The 15,437-nt window shown below is 35.1% G+C and overlaps 1 pseudogene; it reads left to right on the top strand.

Moving 5' to 3' along the window:
• Window positions 1-10,147: 10,147 nt before the first annotated feature.
• LOC145629159 (serine/threonine-protein kinase ZRK1-like) lies at window positions 10,148-15,437 on the top strand (annotated as a pseudogene).

The following is a 15,437-nucleotide window of genomic DNA, read 5'->3' as shown; positions in this document are numbered from 1 at the left end:
GGCCTATTATTAGGGCAGGTTCAATCTCTTTTAGGTTGGATTTGTACCTTCATCCCCGAGCCCTTATTTGGTTCATGACCTTATGGAGTTGATGATCTCTTGGATCGTTAAGGGGTGTAACCTTCATCCTATGAACGGTTTACAAGTTCCTTAAAAACTTGTTGGCGACTCTTTTGCTCTATCTTTTTCCCTTTTGGACGCCACCGTACTTTAGTGTATGATCACAGTGGGGTTCAAGCTAGTGGGATTTAAAGGCTTGAAATTATTCCCTACAGATATAGTTTGTTGTAATATTTTAAGAGGTTTTTTATGAATTGTGTGGTGAATTGGGTCTGACCTAGCAAAATGTTTATGGGTGGGTTGATTATTTAGTGTTTGTCTAATTAGTTGTTATGTGTCAAGAACTATTAACAATTAGGAGAAAAAAATGAAAGTTATGTATAAATAATGTTTGTTTTTAGTTGCAAATGTTGAAATATTATTGTTTGTGAGTTTATAGTATGACTTGCTTACTTTTTGTTTTTGTTTTTTTTTTGTTTTTTTTTGTTTTTGTTTTTTTCTATTTTTTTTTCTTCTAATATAGGTATAACCATGGCACTTAAGGTGAACGAAATCTTTTATTGCATTCCTATGGTTTGAGTTGGAGGTGCAATTTTGTTGACGGATTTTGAGTGATTAATGAGAAGGACCTTGATGCCGAAATTGTTATTCGTGGCTTGAGATACGGTGTTCAAATGCCTTTTCAAATATTTTGTAACTATCAATGTATATGTGAATGGTATTGTTACAAGTGTAATTGTACCTTAATATAATTTGTGGTTTTACTCTAGTTTAATAAAATTATTTAAAGGTATAAACATTTGATTTAATAAAAGGAAAGATGGAGTGAGAAAGTTCGATTCAGAGGAGAGAAAAAGGTTATGGAAAATTTTTTTGCAACCTAATGCTTTTACTCTAGTTTGTAGAATTTTTGTACAACTTCGTGCTTTTAAAGGTTGTAGAATTTCTTTTTTTTTATTCCCTACATAACTAAACCTATAAAATTTCCAAAAAGAAGTAACGTGACAAAAATGATATTTTTATGTGTCTAACTAATAATATGTAAGTAAGTTGTGGGTAACTGTAACCCATTCGTCAGTTGTAATTAGTTTAAGAGAGGAAATGTACGAGAACTTTTTTTTTTAAAAAAAAAAAGATGATAAAAGTTTTAAAGACCCGAGTGAATTTTTGGCGCGATATTTTTTTTTTTTTTTTTGATACATTTTGTACTAATTAGACGTACGTAGTATATTTTTAGCTTTTAAACTTTTTCATAGAATGTTCTTATTCTTGTGTAGTATGTTTGTAGTGTTATTACAAAGAGAATATGAAGAAACATGCATTGTGGTTTTCAATGGCAGCAATACACTGTAGCAACTTGCAGATGAAGAGACACAAAAGTGACATATTAGTTTCAACTTCTTCTCATTAAGAGGTTTTCTTTATCAAATTATATTTTGTAAAAGCGATTTTTAAGAAAAACAACTTCGAATTGCTCTGAATTTCCATTTTCTTTTGCAAAAAATGGTCGATTTCAATGGTGGTTCTTCGTCAAAGTGTCGTGCTGTTCAAAGCGAACATCAGAACACGTATTTCTAGTCATTGGCTAGGAGAAAAGTTGAACTTGAAGACTCTTTAGTCATGAGTTTGCATGTCCATACAGAGGCTGATCGGAGATGTCATTTTTACAGCGGCAGTTCGCGGAGTTGGAGGTTGAATTATCTCAATTTAAGAATGTTGGAAAAAAGTAATTGTACATAAGAGGGTTAGAGTCGATAGTGAATGAGTTGGTGGTATTGAAATTGATAGTGATAAAGATGATGGGATGAAAGTTGGTTCAAAGTTAAGGACGCCTGTGTCTGTAGGCGGTGTAGGAGAGACATCTGGTGGTGGCTAATGTTGAGGGTGAAGTTGTTGATATGGAGATTTCTACAGATGATGAGGATTTTCAATTTATTACAGAGGTGCCTTGTTGAGTTGTTGAGGAGGTGCAAGGGGAAGTTGCTGATCAGGCTGCTATGGTGGTTCATGAGGAAGTGCAGTCTGAAGTGGAAGAGCAATAGGTGGAGAATGAGGAAGAGTATGAGGAAGAGGCAAAAAATGAGGAAGAAGAAGATGAGGAGAATGAGGAAGGTGAATCGGAAGAGGGTGAAGATGAGGAGAATGAGGAGGGTGAACAAGAAGAGGTGCAGGGAGAAGTATTTGAAAAAGAAGTTGGGGATCAGGATGATGAAGGAGAAGGAGCGAATCCCGAGGGGTAGAATGATGAAGGATATGAGGCGGATCCCGAAGAGAGGGATGTCGACTCTAAGGATGATTATGGTGGTAACATATATCAATACTCTCCTGGGGATTCTGATGTAGATTCAAAAGCTTTCAAGTTTCCCTCGCCTTAGTAATTGCTGGGAGTTAAGGTGTTAGGCTTAGGTAGTTTGGATAGTAATTTACTTTGTCTTTGTTAAGGGGTTTTTTTTGTCTGTTTTTAAAGTTCAGAGTAAAGAATTTGGGGTAAGATTGTAGTTGGTAGTGGATTATGGAGCTGTTATTGTAGTAAGTGTACATAGTTATTGTAGGTAATATTTCAAGCATCTCACACTTGAGCCGTGGCGTCCAAACGGAAGGAAGCTAGAGCAAAAGAGTCGCCAACAAGTTTTAGAAACTTTTAAACCATTCACATGGTGAAGGTTACACCCCTTCACGATCCATGAGATCGCTAACTCCATAGTGGTCCTGAACCATGGCTGGATCGGGGATAAAGGTACAAATCCAACCTAAAAGAGATTGAACCTGCCCTAAATAGGCTTCTACTTTATTCTTCTCATATTCATGTGCGCTTTCTGACTAACATACAATCATTAGGTTAACCCTAAACCTGTTTGATCGATGTTGGATGATATTAATGCACATTCAAATCTATTATTGCCAATCACTTGAATTATAATCACATCAACCTAAATAAAATTATTAATTATCTTATTAGGCGTGATTTCAAGTACAAATTCCCTTTAAACATGCAAGAAAGGGCATGATAAAGCAATAACAATAATATATAATAAGCAACATAATAATACCAACAACAAATCATCATCATCATCATCTCAATCTCAATAAAGCATAATAATATTAATATTAGTAAGATTCTAGACATGATACTAACATGATTAATAACAAATCATAGCATGTCCCTAAACAATAAAAATCAAATCTTTAACCCTAACATGATACTAGAAAGCAATAAATAACATCCTAACATGATACTAGGAATTAAAATAATTTAAGCATACTTTCGAAAGATATATAACAATAAAACAACTTACTTTGTTGCCTCGTATCTCTTTCTATCAAAACAATACACACGTTAGTAACTTCAAAGAAAATATTAAAACAGTAAATCTAATCAAAGAATTGAAATAAGATTTGAGACCAAACCCTCATAAATTATCAATCTTTCACGTCTAGGGCGAAGGTAACTTTGAACTTGGCTGGGTGTGTCTAGAACTCGTGAATCCGATATTGTGTTTGTTAAAAGGCTAGGCCAGAAAGCATGAGGGAGAAAGAATAAGCTATTGCTTAAGAGAGAGAAGGAGAATTAGAATTGGATGATTGTTGATTATTAAAAACGGGAAATAAAGACCCTATTTATAGAGAAAAAAGTCCCGAAACGATCTGAAAAAGATCGAATTTGATTCAGAGTAAAACTGCTCCCATCGCGGCGCGGCAGGGTCAAAAATGAAAAACCCACGTAAAAGGCATTTCTGGTCGGATTTTAGCTTTTTCACAGGTCTAAAAGGGTTTAAAACTTTCCAAAACGCTGTTCCACCCTAAATTCCCTATCTTTGGGCAAAAATATGGGTTTGGGGCCAAAAATCTCATTAAAACAGGATTAAAATTAATAAAACCGAGCTATTAATCTAATTAGTAACATAAAACCAAAAAAAGCCATAATAACACCTTGAAAATTTTTAGTTATAAAAATAAATGAGCAAGGCTTCAATACCGCTATTGGGTTTCGATGAGTCTAACTCACCGCGGAAATAAAACCCGAGCCCAAGGAAAAACTCACAATTAATATAACCAAAAAGACATAAATAACAAGATTAGAGAAAAGACAAAATTACCCTTGATGTGTGCTTCGCTCAACCAACGGAGCTCTTACTTGAGAAAGCTAAGCCTCACAAGCGCAACGACCTCCTACGATATTGTAGACACCTAAAAATGTCTCCCCAAAACCAAATCCGATGATGAACAACCTTTCACTGCCATTATTGGTCGGGTTGAGTATTTAATCTTTGGAGTGCTTAAATCCATGTTTCCATTCAATACATTTCATAAACCAATCCAATTCATAGCTCATTTTTTCCCTAAACCATAACTTACTTTCCACTTTTTCGTGTCCACATCGCAAAATCGAGAGAAACTGATCTTGTATCCCTATAATTTTGATCCAATTATTATTTGGTTATATAGGCATTTTAATAAGCTTTCCAACAATATATCATAAACCCAATTCTGATTTAAAATAAAGAAGATATGTGCAAAATACTAATCTCGGCCCAAAACCGACACCCTTTCACAAAACGGCCATATATTAAAATCTACAAATGATTTTAACCTGATTTTAATTGGGTTAGAAATTAGACTATATAAGATTTCCAATGATATATTATATGCCTTATTCCAAGTTACGGATCAAAAGTTAACGTAGTTTTAAAAACGCGTAAAATGGAATTACCGCGCAACAGCAAAATTGTCGTATCGTGGCAATATCATACCGTGACACGGTGCTTTTTCCGTGTCATTTTTGCATTTTTCTCACGTGATTTTTTACCGTGACATGGTGTATTGTATCGTGCCACGGTGGACAATGCCACGTCGCGGTGCCCTGTGCCATGTCACGGTACATGTTCCGTGTCACGAGAATTTCCCGTGTTTTCTCCGCGTACACCTGGACACGCTTTATCTTTTTAGGTGCTGCTGATTTCTCGCGTCACACCAAATTATACCGTGTCACGGCATTTTTTTGTGTCGGGGCATGCTGCTGACATGTCACGACATTTATTTTAGGGTTTTATCTTTTTAGGGTTCCGTGGTGTTCCCTCTACTCATTTTCCCTATAAATACTCCCCTCCTTTCTATAGTTCGAGGCACCAAATCGTTCTCTCTTCCTCTTTCTACACCAAAAAAAAAATCATTCTCTCTCTCTCTCTCTCTCATACTCCAAGCCTTAAACTTGTATCCCTAATTACATCATTCCTTCCTTAAGCACTCCAAGGAGTCCATACTTAACCCGAGGTTCCGCCCTTAAACCAAGGCGTGAAAGGTATAATTGATCGAGGGTTTGGACCAAATCAACTCTACTTTTTATTTAATTTAATTGTTTTCAATTTGATTTATATTTTTTTTATTGAAGATACTAATAATTTATTCATGATGTAGCAATTTAAAAGAGCCCGTGAAATGTGAGTAATTATTTAATTTAATTACTTATTTTATTTTTGTATTGCTAGTATCATGCATGATTAGGTTAATTTATTATGATTTGATTTGACTATTATTTATTGTTGAATTGCTTCCAATATTGATGTTTATTTTATTATATTTATTGATCACCATATTGCATGTTTAAAGGGAATATGTAATTGAAAATCACGCCTAATAAGATAATTTGAACAACCAGTTTAGGTTCCTTTTTAATCTAGTTATTAATCGAAGTGATCACTAATATTTTAGAATTATATGTTGCATTAATATTCAGCCAATTTAGCGTAATGTTAGTTTGGAGAAAATTAAATCTTTTTTTGCAAGCCTTTGAGATTGCAGGAATCACTTTTCACTTTAAGAATCGAGTAGAGGCCAATACGAGCGAATGTGACTCCATGACTCACTTCGTGCCATCATCCCCGATCCTCCTTTCGTGGTTCCGAACCATATGGAGTTGGTAATCTCATGGATTATGAATGGGGTGTAACCTTCACGGGTCAATCGTTCTTGCCTTCGTTGTCCCTTATTCGTGGTTGCCTTAAATGATCCGTGAACGGTTTACAAGTTCCTTAAAAACTTGTTGGCGGCTCCCTACTTTCCTTGTCCCTAATCGTGTATGTCAATTTCCATTTCCTCTGAGTGCCAAGCATATTCACCACGCCACATGCTTAACGTAGGCACACTTCAAACGATGCCTACAGATATCCACCCACAACACGACTCCGATCGGTCTCTTACTTTGAGGTTACCATATAACTGAAATAAAAAAATTCTAGTGTAAAAAATGACTCAAATTGTTTATCTCCAATCGTACCCAAGCTCATAAACTGAATTGATAGTTTTTATTATAATAATAAGGGAAATTATCAATGGTACACCCAATGTTCGGGCTTTTATCAATGGTACACCTACTTAAATTTTGTTTATCAGCGGTACACCTAATATTTCAAACACTCATCTACAGTAACCCTAACGTTAATCAAACGTTAATTAAACGTTAATTTTGGCTTTTTCGGTTTATTTAACTTGAAAAACTCCCTTCTTTTTTTCCCTCTTCACTTTACCTCTTTTATTTAAACTAACCCACCCACCCCCTCTAATTGAATATATTGTTTCCCTCCCTCATTTTTTTCCCTCTTCACTTTTTTCCTTCTTCACTCGAATTTCCCTCTTTACTTTTTTTTTTTTTTGTTATTTTTTTTTTCTTGAATCTTAATGGCTTCTTCTGGCAAGGGGTCTTCTAACAACACGAATGATAGGGGTTTGTGGTTCAAATCAGTTAATCAGTTAATTGCAATTGTAACCATATTTCAACCATTTAGACAAAAGTTCATATACTACCAAAAACCAAACAATTTTAAGCGAAATTCAAAAATTTAAAGGCTCATATCAACACTTACCTTTAACAGTCAACAATGAAGTGCAGAGTTCCCAGGAATTTTGTTCCAAACGAGAGTCAATTTAGGCACCTCGCATAAGCATAAACAGAGGAGAGACTGAGAAGGAAGAAGAAGACGAACGATCTTCTGAATTAGGGTGTTTTTAATTTAGGTAGTTGGAGTTTGGAGGGATAGATTTAATATAATGTATGTGGGGTAGGGGGTAATTTAGTAATTTAATTCTAATTTGATAAAGCTAACCTAAAATTAACATTTGATTAACGTTAGGGTTACTATAGATGAGTGTGGGTAACATTGGGTGTACCAATGATAAACCAAAGTTAAGTAGGTATACCATTGATAAATGCCCGGACTTTGGGTGTACCATTGATAATTTCCCTAATAATAACAACAAAATATGAAATTACAATTTGATCCACAAATGGAACAACCCGAACATGACCCGGCTCGACCCAAATATACTCGACCCAAAAATGATATGAGCCGAACAAACCCATCCCAACCCGAAATTGACCCGACCCGAACCCGACATGATACCTGACCAGAGTTATCATACGCGAAACCCAAATTGACCCGACTCGACCCGTACCTGACCCAAAAGTGATCCGACCCAAACCCGATCCGAATGACCCATTTGCCAGGTCTAACATAATGTTTAATGTATATGTGAACCTATTAATTAATTTACAAAATAATAATGATGCTATCTAGCTTAAATGGTAAGGAAAGACTATATAAGTAAAGAATGGTACCTTAAACATATCTCATATTTGTGTCGAATTTAATTTTAAAAAATTTAAAATTTCGTTGTAACCCAATCATCGAAAAAGGAAATTAATTCCAAACACACAAGATTATACTAATGGTTTTTATTTTTCACTGTTTGATTATGTGTAATAAGTGATATCAATAGTTGTGTGTACCTCAATGCTCTTTGATTTAAAACCTTCGTGACATAAATTATTATTTACATATTTTGGCAAAAGGATGACATGGTGAAAATTCCTTAGACCCCGTTCTTTAGAGCTGCTTTGCTTTGCTGAGCCCTGCTCAACAACAACAACGACTATTCAATAATAATTATTAATATTGTATTGATGATAATAATTTATTATTTTAAATAATTATAATAATGATTAATAATAAAAATAATTATAATAATTATAATAATTATAATTATTATTACTATTAATAATAATGAATATTTATTATTCATAATAATAATTAATAATTAAAAATATTAATAATTAATAATATTATTAATTAATAATTTCTTATAATTATAACAATTATTTCAAATAAATAAATAATAATAATAATAACAATTTATTTATTTTTTTGAAAGAAAATAATAACAATTCCAAATAATTGCCGAGAATAATAATAACAAACAGTTAATATTTTATTAGGGAATATTAATACTTAATTTTTTTTAAAAAAAATCAATATTTAATATTTAATAATAATACTAAATACATAATTTTTTTTATTATAACCAATGATATAAAAAGAATTAAAAAAAAGGTGTAAAAAAATTGTGTGCTTTAAAATATGTTCTTTCCAACAACCCTATTTACTCAAAAGGTTCAACAAACAAATTGGTGGTCAATTGTTTCCAAAACCTATACATCATTATGAAAGTGGATGGTTAATTCACCATGATGTTAAACTCTAATATAATTATATTCTTATTTTGATATGCGGTTGTAATAATTAGAAGGTGTTAAACTGTTGTCTTTTATCTTTCTACTATTAACATATGTTAAATATGATACACATTTATTTATGTTTTCACTCACCTAAATCAATGGTATATGCATTTAATAATAATAATAATAATAATAATAATAATAATAATAATAATAATAATAATAATAATAATAATAATAATAATAATAATAATAATAATAATAATAATAATAATAATAATAATAATAATAATAATAATAATAATAATAATAATGTCGAATCTGCTCGGCTCTGCTCAAAAGAATAGGTTGTCTTTGGTGTACCCTGCTGACCCATGCTCTGCTTTGTTGAAATTTTAATTTGCTCTGCTCTGCTGACCTAGTAGCTCTTGTTACAAATGGTGTACTTAAGAACTTCATGTTGTCTTTGGTCTCGAGTTTAAATATGTTTCCTCTAGTGATGTTGGCATACTTTTCTAATATTATTTTTTCTCTTTCCTTAATTTAATTTTTTTTTCAACTAATAACCAACAATTTTCAAGTAACATGCCTTATTATTTTACTTGTCAGGTGTTTTAAATCCTTTATTTTGACAATATTGAAATAAATTTCAGTAACTAAAATTTTAAAACAACATCAACAATTTTTTTAAAAAGCTGATGAATTTATGTAATTTAACTATTTTATTATAACCCTCCAATATTTTACTGTAGCCCTCCATTTTTTTAACCCTCTAATATTTCCTTTAAACTATAGAGTGAAGATAAAGAAAATTCACAAAACTATATTAAGGTTAAAATCGTCCTACTATGTAACATTTTTGAAAGTATATCGATATGGATGTCTATCAAAGAGCATAAAAAGAGAATTTTATTGCTTTGGTTATAATAATTTTTTGATTAGTAGTTCATGAAATCACGTCAAATAATGAAATACTAATCAAATTTAAAAAAAAAAAAATCATCTCTCATTAATGACAATGACTAGGACGTCATTACCTTTGGTAAGAAAATTTGTATTTATTGCCTTATTGGTAACATAATGCATTTGTTTGATAACGATTGTGATATATATATATATATATATATATATATATATATATATATATATATATATATTAATAATGTAGTAGTATAATGCCAATAAAATTCGCCAACAAGAATTCCCGCCTACTTGTACTACATAGCGCCAAACACCAAAATTTTTCCCTCCCAATTTTCCTTCTCATGTTTTTGGCTTATGGTGAGTTGACAATTTGTAATTGGTGTTGTATACTTGACCCACATACCCACATACAACCATTGTATGTATAGCACTACTTGATCCAAAAGAAAATTCTTAGAACACTTTAGTTAGTGGCAAACGAGTCTTACACTCTAATGAATTGACTTTGAAATGATGAGCATCCAAAGTTGACTTGAATAACAATATTTCAAAGGTTGTACGCCTATGCACATTCCATATGAAATTGTAACACATAGATTAATTTTCCACCTTCCGATCACAAATTTCCAGAGTATCATAATCTCTTGATTCGATATGATGACATTCAGATGTTGGACAAAACAGTAACTGAAGGAATGTGAAAACAACTTCATAAGGAATGGAAGCTTACTACAAGAAGAAATCATTGCATCCTGTGAGGGGAAGAATCTTCCTGTAATAGACTAACTTGGAGGGGTAGTATAGGTATTCTAGTTTTATTAGTTTATTAGGGTTAATAGTCCTTAGTATAAATAGAGAGGTAAGAGAAAGAAATAGACAGACAGAATATTAGTATTGTAGTGAGTATTGGAGAGTCATGGCCTAAAGCCATTGTCGATTGTACGAAAGCCTTGTGATTTATCTATCAAATTAACCTTCCGACCACCACGTTCGTTGTAATTGGTATCAGAGCCGCCATGGCATCGACGCCACTGACGGTGACACCTACGCGAGTGGCCGCACTCGAAGAGGTGAGGCAGACGATTGAGGATTGTATCGATCGATTCCGCACCGACCAGAACCAACAATTTGCGTTAATGAAAAGTCTCTAAGACCAATTTTCCGAGGACGTTCGAGGGATCTTAGCCATCTTTCAAGAAGATCTAGGTAACCACCCTTTACGGGCGGCAGACGAGACGGAGAAAATGTCAGGGGCAAGCTAAGAGGAGCCCACGACATCCGCTTTGGGAACGGGGATCCCGGAGCAGCAGGGGAGCTCCGATACAACAACGAACACCACGACAACAGGGGTAATTGGGAGCACCGCAAGTTGAATATGCATATGTTTGAAGGCGCCGATCTCGACGGAGAATTTGGTGGTGGACATCATGGTGGGGGTATTCAAAACGATTTTGAGGAAAGTAGTTCGGGAAAGAAGCTAGTTGGTGTTGTAGGTGGTTCACCAGCAGCACAATTTGAGAAGGGAGGTGCTGGAGGACGGTCCGACGGGGGTCTTGGATCCTTAGCCGGAAAAGGTGAGTTTGGTTGTAAAACCACCACTAGCGGTGGCCTCAACGGGAACAGATACGGTTATGTGAAAGGAGGGTCTGGTGCGTCAGGTGGAGATCTGGGATATTGTTGTGGGACGCGTGAACAAGGGGCTGCAGGTGGTTTGGGAATCATGAACTCTTACTTGCAAAACAAAGGAAGGGTGAGAAAAGGTGATTTATCTGGTGGGTTTACCGGCGGTGGTGTGTTCGATGGAAGTAGGATAGAAGAATTTTTTGAGAAAAGCGGTGTGATGGTAGTAGATCCGGTGATGGCCCTAGATCTATGACAGGAAAAGGTGGGTATGGTGGTACAACCACTACTAGTGGTGGCTGGAACGGTGGCAGAGGTGGAGGCAGCCGATGTGGGGTTGCAAGTTTTGCGTGGCTGTGTTCTCAACATTTGGAAGACTGTAGATGGGTTAGGGGTCTGAGCAGTAGCGCGGGTGGCTGCGAGTCTGGTGAGTGTGGTGGTCAAAACAAAGGGGAAGGATCCTAGCAGGGCGAACCTGGTGGTGGATCTCGCAATCAGGCTGGTGGGTGTACTGGTGGTGCTGGTGGTTTCAGCAAGGCAGGCAACATCGGTGGAGGAAATTTCGAGAAGGGCGGGGCCGGAGGAAGTGGATCTAGTGGTGGACCAGTGGTTCATGCTTCTTCGTTGGCAGGAGACACGGGGAAGTACGGTGGCAACCATGGTGGGAAATACAGCTGACATGTCCAAATGATGAACATGAGAAAAGTACAATTGAAGTTTAAAGTGGCTTGGAGAGGAAGCCAATAGTGGAAGGAGCTAGAAGGGGTGGAATGGTAAATGTGAGGAGGGTTGATGTGGCAAAATTTGTTGACCATAGTGCTGACCATGCAGATGTTAGGAGGCATTGGCAATTGGTGGCACGTGACTTGATTTTTCTCCATCTAAAACCCATTGAGCTTAGGCAATTTTTTGGGCTTGCTGGCATAAAGCCCAATTCTATGTCCACAAAGCCCAATCTTCTTATCCTATATTTTTATCCACATTTCGCCATCCTCCAACCCATAGCTCTACCCATTCAAACGTTTGCCAACTTGATCCAAGCCTTCATACCAAACTATATCCCTTTTTTCCCTGCCTTGCATACTAGTCACATCAATGCATACATCACTTACTTCACCCAAAATTCAACTGTTTCCCATGACAAGATGCTGCATTTTTCTACTACAACGCTAAGGGTTATGAGGAAATTACTATCTTTCAGCAATGAACAACAAACCTCTATGCAGCCTGCTTTCAGTTTTGACCCATTCAAGAGTTGGACTAGGGATCGATGTTGCCAAGGCCGGGATTCAAGTGCTGATTATAAACCACCTTGAGGACAAGGTGGAACTTTAGGGGGCCGGTATTGTAATAGACTAACTTGGAGTGGTAGTATAGGTATTCTAGTTTTATTAGTTTATTAGGGTTAATAGTCCTTAGTATAAATAGAGAGGTAAGAGAAAGAAATAGACAGGCAGAATATTAGTATTGTAGTGACTATTGGAGAGTGATGGCCTAAAGCCATTGTCGATTGTACGAAAGCCTTGTGATTTATCTATCAAATTAACCTTCCGACCACCACGTTCGTTGCACTTCCCATCCATGTTTTCTCAGCTAACGAAGTTACAAAGATGAGCACCTTTACTTCTTCATATTATATGATAGAGGATGTGTAGGCACCCATTTGTGTCTCCCCAAAACCAAATCCAGTGATGAGTACCTTTCGCATCGAATCATAATCGAATGAAGTGAAAGTGTGGAAAGTCTAGTGTTGCGGTTAGTTTTTATTTCTTTTCTTTCTCTCTGTTTTTGAAAACCTATGTTTTAGAAAACAGACAATCCAGTTTGGTTTGGTCCATGGCAGGATCCATTTATAGTGTAGTTGGGACGGGTTCGAAAAGAGCTTTCCAACGATATATTATAAGCCCAATTCCGATGAATAATGAGGAAGTTATGGCCAAATTGCTAAACTGGGCCCGGTTTGATATATATATGCGGCCAAATGATCTAGAGGAGGGCCTAATATTGATTTATCATTCCTAATGCAATTAGAATTGATTATAGTTTTCTAGATTCTTCTAGAAGTTTCTTTTCGTTCCTAATTTAATTAGCATTGATAAATTGACTTTAGTTGACTTTTTAGAGTTTTAATCAGAATAAAAGAAGTGTTTTAAGGAAAATACGATTTTGCCCTTCTGTACGGCTAAATTTTATCAAATTAAGAAAACTCGTGGAAACTGCTGTCTAGCGTCTGACGACAGGACCAGTGCCTAGCGCCAAGCTTGGCGTCTGGCGCTAGCTCTGGCGTCTGGCGCTAATGTCTGACGTCTGGCGCTAATTTGTTTTATTCTCTTCGAAACTCTGATTCGTTTTTTTATCCATCCGGCTGATTTTCTCTATAAATAGCCTCCTAAAACCTCCGTTTTCAATCATCAACATCTATCAAAATCATCAAATCTCATCAACTCTCCAGTTTTCTAATACTCTCTTCAAGATTCTCTTGAGCTCTCTCTCTTTTCTAAACTAGCTTTTTCATACAAAATTCCGCATTCACAAGATCTAGACACACCTAGCCAAATTCGAGGTTGCCTTCGCCCTAGACGTGAAAGATTTTAATTTCTGAGGGTTTAGTCCCAAATATCTCTTTCAATTATTTAATTTAATTGTTTGATTATTATTTTCCTTGAAGTTACTAACGTGTGTATTTTGTATTAGAAAGAGGTACGAGGCATCCAAGTAAATGTTTAATTGATATTATGATATAGAAATCATGTTTAGGATGTTATTTTAATAGTATCATATTAGGATGCTTTTCTTAGTATGATATTTAGGGTGATTTGCTTATATCAGTTATGATTCCTATGATGTTTCCTATTTTCTTTTCTAGTACCATGTTAGGGTTAAATATTTGATATTTGATGTTTATTGACATGCTAGGGTTTATTATTAATGTTGTTAGTATCATGCCTAGGATCTTGCTATTATTATGTTTTAATCTGATTATTTTATGATGATGATTATGATGATTTTTATTGTTATGGTGATTATCATGTTGCTTGATATATATTTATTGTTATTGCTTGATCACACCTTTTATGCATGTTTAAAGGGAATTGGTACTTGTAATCACGCTTAATAAGATAATTAATAATCTTGTTTAGGGTTAATATGATTATAATTCAAGTGATCGCCAATAATATAATTTTTTTGTGCATTAATATTCAACCAACATATATAAACAAGTTTAGGGTTAATCCTATTGATTGCATGTTAGTCAGAAAGCGCACATGAATACGATCAGAATAAAGTAGAGACTTATTATTCAATCTCTTTTAGGTTGAATTTGTACCTTCATCCCCGAACTATCAGTCATGGTTCCAGACCTATTGGAGTTGACGATCCCTTGGATTGTTAAGGGGTGTAACCTTTACCTCGTGAACGGTTTACAAGTTCCTAAAACTTGTTGACGACTCTTTTGCTCTAGCTTCCTTCCCTTTGGACGCCACCGTACTTTAGTGTATGATCATAGAGGGGTTCAAGTTTGGGATAATGCTTGAAATATTCCCTACAGGATGCTCATTACATAACATTCCGTGGTACAATAGATGAGGGCAACCGACCTGTTTTCATCAAGAAATTTCACAGCACAAACTCATTTGTTGGTGTAGAAGGCATTGTTCGAGAAATTGTCACAGCAACACAGATGTGCATGCATTAAAATTCTTTAAAGCTAATAGGTTGTTGCCTCGAAACAGAATTTCCAGTCATAGTTTGAGTTCCCTGATCAAGGATGTCTTCTAGATATTATCAGTAATACAGGATTTTTGCCATGGAAACTCAGGTTAAAAATTGGCTCAGAAATATCATATGCCCTTGCATACCTCCAAAACTGTTTTTTTAGGCCGGTGATTTTCAGAAACTTGAGCATTAAAGATGTATATTTTGACAAAGACTATGTCACGAAGCTCACAGGATACTACTTCTCAGTTTTGATCCCTGAAGGTGAAGATCATGTCAATGATGCAGTAGTTGGAACTACAGGTGGATCTGCACCTGAGTATATATCGTCTGGAAGGTTGACAGAAAAAACTGATGTATACAGAATGTTATAGTTTTCAACTTTATAGAATAACGGGACATAAACATGACCAAAATATAATGTTTAGTATGATCGTAGATCATAAAATTTCATGTGAAATAGAAGAAAGTGGAAAGCAACAGCAATTGCAGGAAGTATTTGAGCTTGCTTGGAGATGCACATATCGTAATGAAGATGACAGACCAAGTATGATTGAAGTTGCAAGTGAGCTTAAGAAAATTGCAGACTCTAATTAGTTCTGTTGAA

Source organism: Chenopodium album, chromosome 4, assembly GCF_948465745.1.
Source record: "Chenopodium album chromosome 4, dcCheAlbu1.1, whole genome shotgun sequence".
Taxonomy (NCBI): Eukaryota; Viridiplantae; Streptophyta; class Magnoliopsida; order Caryophyllales; family Amaranthaceae; genus Chenopodium; species Chenopodium album.
The sequence above is the reverse complement of the archived record's forward strand: the minus strand, read 5'-3'. Positions and strand labels throughout refer to the sequence as shown.